We start from the raw sequence: 8,369 nt of genomic DNA on the forward strand, positions 1-8,369 counted from the left end.
TTCATTATTGGGCAGAGGGATTGTCCACAAGAGGGCTTCAGGAATGTATTCATTCATTTATTTAACACCTTCTTACTAAGTGCACACGACATTCCAAGCAATTCTCTGCCAAAAGCTATATTCCAAAAGTAGCACTACACTAGGGAAAAACCAATGGGCAACGCTTAATCCAAAAAGGCACTTCCTTGCTCAGGAATGGCCTTCCTCTGGCCTCTCACTACTGCCTGAGTGTATAATATTAGAGAATTTATTTTTAATTACACATCATTCTCCTCTGCCAGGTTCTGTGGGATAGGAACAACTTCATTACACAGTCCCCCCAAAGAGACCGCTCAGGCAGGCACTTTCCTAACTGGCAGAGGCATTGGCAGAAATCTGGGAAGTGAGGAAGTTGAAACAGGATTCAGAAACCAATGTATGAAAATATAAATGTTCACTTAATTTGTTTCTGCAGTTCAGCCCATGGGTCCTCTTCATATTTTCAATTTAGGTCAGTCACACTATAAGAATGAAGGGAGGCCTGTGGGGATATGCAAGACAGCAAGGAAAAATTCTTAGGTTGAATGACTCCCTGAACCTCTGAAGACAAAAAAACAGAGAGCTGGTGGCTACATTCATCTCTCCCTGTTTCAGGGCCATTTTCTCCCCATCCAGGCCCTCAGATTGCTTGATTCATATCTGCTGTTGAAGAAAATGGAGCTCCCACAATGTCCATGAGTAGTAGACACAGGAAGTGGGGCTGCTTCACCTGGATGTCCATCCCTGGGGGCTAAGATGGAGTGCAGGGAGGACACCACTGACCTTGATGACCTAAAAGGCTGTCACTGAGAGAGGCTACAAAGTGGTCCCTGTGACTCCAAATGGAAAAGCTGATGTCACTGAGGAGCACAGTAAAGGAAGTGATTGAAGTGCCCAGTGAAGCTTCCTGCGGGTGTGGCAGAGTGGAAACACCATACCTTGAGCACAGAGAGAGACATGATGATTGTAGCTCTCTCCTCTCCTCCACAGCTCAGTTGCTTAAATGTAACTCTCCTTCCCAACACACACACCCCAGTCATTTTCTATTGCCCAGGAACAAGTTAGCAGAGAATCTCCTGGGTGGCCTGGGCCCCAGGGATCCCTGGGGAACAGCATCTCACCAGGGTATCTAGCCAAGGGTGTAAAGATGGGACGTCAGTTCCAGAGCCTTCCTGGGCTCCTTAAGGATATGGAGAGGTAAAGAAGGCTTTGACAACAAGCAGGGTGAGTAACACGGGGCCTGGACACAATCCCTTCTGCACTATTTAGAAGGGAAGGGGCCTGCTCAATGAGTTTGAGATCCCCACTCTGTCAGCTACCACCAAAAGGAGGAATCAGTGGGATGAGATATGAGCAGGTGTCAGAAGCAGGAAAGGAGTGAGGAAGCCTGGACTTCCATAGATGGCAAGAACATGCCCCTAGATGAGGGAGAGTAAGGAAAGAGGCAACGTTCCTGAACACAGAGATTTCTCAATTCAGATCATTATTCAGAAACCTAGACTCTGTGACCAAGGGAATTAATACCCTTTGGTTTCTCTAAGTAGGGCAACTCTGTGAGGGTATCTTAAGATCCCATCTCAGGTAGCATCCTGGGGATGATTTGAATGTTTGCTTGAGATGTCACCTTTCGCCATGAGATTGTTCTTCATATTCTCTTGGATAAGAAGAGCCTTTACGGAAAGCACTTGACTTGAAGGTAGAGGAAAGCAAACATGTTGAATCACTCTTTTTGACTCCCACAGACACGTACAGCCATGGAAGATTCTTAGAGTATTAAAATAAACATGTTAAAAATCATCCACATTTTTCCTCCTTCTTCTGGGAAGAGTTATGATTTTTAAATAGGTTTGACTCTTTTATGTCCTGGGTATAATAGCAGAAAACCAAACCTGATCTAATTTCCTGAGTTGAGAGATTTAACTTTAAACTTTCTGAGTCCATGGGAACTAAGAAACATGGTAATCCAAGCTGTCTACTGGAAGGGGTATTTATAGAAAAGAAAGAAAACAAAAGCAAAAACTTTCATTTCAATACACAGAATTCATCCCTCATGTCAGGCCTCTCATATCACTGTAATATTTACAGTACATGAAAATGGATGAAAAGACCATTATCTGGAGATGAAAGCACTTGGTTTGATTGTACAAAGTGCCACAAATTTTTGGCAACTTGTCCTAAGAGGTACTGTATAGTCATATCTTTAAGTGTTCAGCTTCTTGTAATATGGAATAAAACTTAGCATTTTATCCTTCTACCACATCCAGGAGAAATAGATCAGACAAATACCCAGAGTTACGGAGGACCTGAGTGTCAACTAGGAGACAACTGAGAGTTCTAGGATAACGCATTTGTGAGTCACTGGAGAACGGATAAATCAATCCAGGCTGGAAGAAAGGGAAATGTCACATTAACTTCAGCAAGATTTATCTTCAGATTCCCGAAAGTTAAATGAAGAGTCCAGAACTTACCCTGTATTCTGATTTATGTTACCAATGACAAAGAGACTATTTTCTGGATTGATCTTACCTAACTTTAAATAAGACTGACTGAAAATAACAATTAATTTAATTAATCTGAAGGAGTCATTGATCTTTTCTATATGCAAAGTATACAGTAAAAGTTGTGAACATGGGCACTAGAGGAGGCTTTATTAAGGCTTGGGGTAAAGAGGAGTGGATTATATAAATAAAGAAATCATTATTCAATAATGTATTCACTTGCTCATTCATTGATTGTCCCTGAAAAAAAAAAGAGCAGAGATTTGGAAATCATCAAAATCAAAACATTAGGACTGAATGAGGTTTCTGAAGAAATGTCACTTGAATTAGTAAAAAGACAATAAAAAATGGAGAGGCAATTAGCACAATAAAAGGCAAATAGTATGAAGAACCAAAAGGGTTATACTGAGTAAAAAGAGTTTTAAAGAAATACGAAAACACTGCATCTGCAGAGCCCTAAATCATGTCACCATGAAACATTAGAAGAAAATAGGGACTTCCAGCTAATCTGCTCCAAGCAGCCCACGTTTTACCAGTCTCTAGCATCTAGTATAACGCAGACAGTTTGAGACTGTTGAAAGGTTTAAGTGAAGTAGACCTGAATTTGAATTTGTACAGTCACATCTAGACTGGCCTGGAGGAACTCAACCTCTCTAGTTTTATTTATTTTAAAATAATATTATTATTATTATTGTTATAGCTATCTTTATTAAGAAGATGATAATATCTACCTTGCATGATTGTTTTATAAGCAGAGAGGTATTATTCACAATCAAAAATGTGAAGAGTCTATTATCTGGAACATAAGAGATACTGAATGATTGATCCATTAGTAAATTTATTTGCCCAGCATCAAACAATAACATTAGTAGCATTAGTAGAACAGACTCCACAGAACATTGAAACTAGCCTAAATTTATGTCTTTGATTCATGTTTTAACAGGTGTCTTTGGAAATTCTAACTTTAGGGGAGAACCTCAGGCTCCTTGGGCCTGCAGCTTTGGCCCTCCCAGCTAGGAAAGACAATGTTAAGTGATTTAGGGGGAGGCACATTCAAGGACAAAAGACTTTAGGAAGGGTATGCTAAGGGGCTAAAGGAAATATTTGTCTGACATTCCTAAATTCTGGGAAATGTTGAGTCAATGGGGTGCAGAAATGATTCTTGTAATTTGCAGCCTGAATTGCAAGGGCATCCAATGACCCGGTCGATATTCTCTGGGCAAGACACAGAAAGACCCCACATCTTTGACAGTTCTTAGTGACCTGGTAAGAATCAAATCGTCACTTCATTTACCAAAACATTCCTACTACCTATTTTCATTCTTACCCTGAAACTTTCTCATTGGTGGGACTTGATTACTAGAGAATGTCAGGATTTTGCACTCAAATCTTACACACACAAACACACACACATGCACACACACGAGGTTTCATTTTTTTTTTGTTTTTTGTTTTGTTTTTGTTTTGTTTTGTTTTGTTTTTGAGACAGAGTTTCACTCTTGTTGCCCAGGCTGGAGTGCAATGGCACGATCTCAGCTCACCGCAACCTCTGCCTCCCAGGTTTAAGTGATTCTCCTGCCTCAGCCCCCCAAGTAGCTGGGATTACAAGCTTGTGCCACCACGCCCAGCTAATTTTGTATTTTGAGTAGAGACAGGGTTTCTCCATGTTATTCAGGCTAGTCTCAAACGTCCAACCTCAGATGAACCGCCCATCTGGTCCTCCCAAAGTGCTGGGATTATAGGTGTGAGCCACCGCACCTGGCCACAGTGGAGTTTTAATAGCTGTTTTATGGGAAAGGCTGCAGTTTTAATCTTTCTTTGATAGATTTAAGCATTTCTCTCCATTCACTTTAGTAAAAAATGTTTTCCTTCTTTGTATACCTGGCAAAGTAATTGTGAGAGTCCAATGACATAATTACTGTGAAAGCACTTAGAATACTGCAAAAAGTATACTATCAGTGGAATAAGGACCAGGATGAAAACAACAATGATGTGATGATGATAATTATGAGTATTGATAGTGTGTTTTACATCTTAAATAAAATTAGCAAACTCATTTAGTGAAGACACTGTATGTTAAAGTGAAAGCAGTATAAACTGTATAGTTAACAGCAACTAAATTCTATAATACAATATATCATCTTTTATTCTTGAAAATGCTAAGGCCAGGTATGGTGGCTCATACCTATAATGCCAGCACTTTCGGAGGCCGGGGTGGGAGAATTGCTTAATCCCAGGAGTTCAAGACCAGACTGGACAATACTGTGATACCCTGTCTCTACAAAAATTAAAAAAATAAATAATTAGCTAGGTATGGTGGCACAGACCTATAGTCCCACCTACTCAGGAGTCTGAGGCAGGAGGATCGCTTGACTCCAGGAGTTTGAGGCTGCAGTGAGCTATGATCTTGGCACTGCACTCTAGCCTGAGCAACAAAGCAAGACCCTATCTCAAAAAAGAAGAAAGAAAAGAAAAGAAAAGAGAAAGAAAGAGAGAAAGAGAGAAAGAGAGAGAGGGAGAAAGAGAAGGAGAGAAAGAAAGAGGAAGAGAGGAAGGAGAGGAAGGAGAGGCAGTGAGGGAGAGTGGGAAAGAAAATGCTAAGAGAGTGAATTTTAACTGATCTTCCCCACAAAAATCATAAATGTATGAGGTAATGCTTGTGTTAAATAGCTAGATTTCACCATTCCACAGTGTACATATACTGGAAAACTTCATGTTGTGCAGGATAAATACATGCATTTTTATGTCAGTTTAAAGAAATAAACAAACATGAGGAAAAAAACAAATTCTACATCTACCATTATCATTCATGTTTTGCTAACTAGGGAAGAGTTACACTATCCCTTAAGACTTGAATTTCATTTGAGGCATATTAGTTAATGTCTGCACATTCCTGGAACAGTTAATAATAACAGACCAAGGGCTAAGAACAATGGAAAACAATTAATGAAAAAGCCTACACAGCATAAATAAATGTCTTTCTACTGACAGGCGTCCTGTCAATGACCTCCTATCTGCTCAGATTGAAGAGCTCACATCTCTCCAGAGCCCTCGGCTGCCTCCTAGGATGCTCCCTTCCCAGTCCTATGTCAACATCTCCTTCTTCCAACCACCTGCTTTTCTCATGATTGGCATCCCAGGGCTGGAGGCCATTCATGGCTGGCTCGCCATCCCCTTCTCCTCCATGTACACTGTGGCCCTCACTGGGAACTGCCTGATCCTCCTGGCTGTGAAGAGGACCCCCAGCCTGCACCAGCCCATGTGCTACTTCCTGTCCATGCTGGCGCTCCCCGAAGTGGGCCTCACCTTGTCCACACTGCCCACCACCTTGGCTGTGCTCTGGTTTGACTATTGGCTCATTGGCTTCAACGCCTGCCTGGTCCAGATGTTCTTCCTGCACTCCTTCTCTGTGGCAGAGTCCTCAGTGCTCCTGGCCATGTCCTTTGACCACTTTGTGGCCATCTCCAACCCCCTGCACTATGCAGCTGTCCTCACAAATAATGTCGTCATCAGGATTGGGCTGGCCATCGTGGCTCAAGTTACCTTGTGCCTCTTCCTGTGCCGTTTCTGGTTAAGCGTCTAAATTTCTGCCCTGGTGGTAACATCCTATCCCACTCATTCTGTTCCCACCCTGATGTAATGAGGTGGGCCAGCGCTGACATCATGATCAATATATGCTATGGGCACTATGTGGTTGTATCTATAGGGGGCGTAGACTCGCTGCTCATCATCCTGTCCTATACCTTCATCCTGCGCACAGTCATGGGTCTGGCCGCTCCCAGGGAGTGCATCTGGGCCCTCAACACCTGTGTTTCCCACATTCTGGCTGTCTTTGTCTTCTTTATTCCAGGTATCACCATGTCCATGATCCACCATTTTGGGAGGCACCTGCCCCACATTGTACATGCTCTTGTTACCTATGTGTACCTGGTGATACCTCCTGTGCTCCATCCCATCATTTACAGTATGAAGTCCAAGCCCATCAGGGAGGCCATGCTCAGGATGCTGATGGGGAGAAGCCAAGGCTGATGAAATTACAAAATATTATAGGGCCTGGGTAACATTAAAGAGACTGCTATAGCCTTACAGAAACCTGTTAGACCCAGCTAGCACTGAAAATCCCTAATCTGTGCTAAGACAGTGGGAAGCCCATCAGGCTTATTTATGTTACAAATTTATGTTCAGCATTAACTTTGTAAGAAAGTAGTGATGAGGATGAAAGACTGAGAAATAAATGAAACGTGTTCCTTTGTCTCTGAAAGCTCACAACCTTGTGCCAGGATAAAGGCAAGTAAAGACACAGCCAGACTATAAACCAATAAGTGCCATAATAACGTTCCTCTCAAAAGATTGCTAGAGACTACAAATTGGTCGTTGACAGAACATTCCTGGGAAGGTGTGGCAAGCTTCCACAAAGAAGAGAATAATTTTTATTTCACCTTGAGAAAATTAGAATTTTTCTAGGCTAAGTAGGAATTAAATAAGGAAGAGAAAAATCTAGAAAAAAAGAGCAACATGAAAAAAAGACTCCACGTTTTGAAAATCTCATAATATTCAAAGGTTCTGGGAACCAGAGCAGGACATTTCTGTAGGGCCAATTTAGAATTCTGCCTATGAAAATGACTAAATAAGTGAATTAAGAATAGATGGTTCTGGCCAGGTGCGGTGGCTCACACCTGTAATCCCAGCATTTTGGGAAACCGAGGCGGATGGATCACGTGAGCTCAGGAGTTCAAGACTAGCCTGGAGAACATGGTGAAACCCTGTCTCTACTAAAAATAGAAAAAATTAGCCGGGCGTGGTGGCAGGCGCCTGTAATCCCAGTTACTGGGGAGCCTGAGGCAGGAGAATTGCTTGAATCCAGGAGGCGGAGGTTGCAATGAGCCGAGATCACGCCATTGCACTCCAGCCTGGGCGACAGAGTGAGACTGCATCTCAAACAAACAAACAAACAAATAAAAAAGAATAGATGGTTCTACAAAAGTATACAATAAGGGTATCTGACCTGCCCTAAGGTGTAAGGAATGACTTTTCTCAAGAAATGATAATTAAGGGGAGGTCTGAATGTTAAAAATAATAATAATAATAACTGGGAAAGAGTGTTTAGGGGAAGGAGTATTAGGCATAAAAAACCATGTCTCCAAAGAGCTTGTAGAAGGAGGAATTATGGTGAAATCAAGGAATGAAACAAAAGGCAGTGGGACTGGAAGTCAGTGAGCAAGGAGCCCGTGGTTGAAGAGAAGACTGAAAATAGAAATGGGCTCAACCAAAATGAGTATTTTAAGCAGAGGAGAGAGTGGTTTTGACATGAGCACATTTGTCTTTGGAAAGATGGTTTTGCACTGTGTTGCAGAGAATAGATTGAATTAAAGCTATAATGCATGCAAATTTACCACTTATAAGGCTATCGATATAGCCCAGATGCATTTATTGTGGCTTAGACTAGGGGAGTAGTGGTACAAATAAAGAGAAACATGGGATCAAAGTTATAAAAGCAGTAGAAATTATATAACTTTATTTGGAATTAAATATGAAGGTTAAGAGAAGAAAAAGAAAAGGCCAAGTTTCACTCCTAGGTTTGAGGCTTGCACATCAGAATAAGTGGTGGTGAGATTAACTGATATATATGAAACATGAATGATGAATATAATTGCATAAAGAATATCATTAGTTTGATTTTTGGACTCTTTGAGCTTGAAGCATCCAAATGGCTGGGTTACACAGGCCATTGGACCTATACACCTAGAGCTCTACACTAGCCCAATAGTCTAGTCTAAAGATACAAATTATGTCACTGATATACAAATGGTAAAGTGAGTGGTGTGTGTGTGTGTGTGTGTGTGTGTGTGAGTG

At 41.5% G+C, this 8,369-nt stretch overlaps 1 pseudogene; it reads left to right on the plus strand.

The window, feature by feature from the left end:
- Positions 1–5,583: 5,583 nt before the first annotated feature.
- On the plus strand, positions 5,584–6,545 carry LOC129484539 (olfactory receptor 51I2-like; annotated as a pseudogene).
- Positions 6,546–8,369: the final 1,824 nt, after the last annotated feature.

The sequence above is a fragment of the Symphalangus syndactylus genome, chromosome 6 (assembly GCF_028878055.3).
Source record: "Symphalangus syndactylus isolate Jambi chromosome 6, NHGRI_mSymSyn1-v2.1_pri, whole genome shotgun sequence".
NCBI lineage: Eukaryota > Metazoa > Chordata > Mammalia > Primates > Hylobatidae > Symphalangus > Symphalangus syndactylus.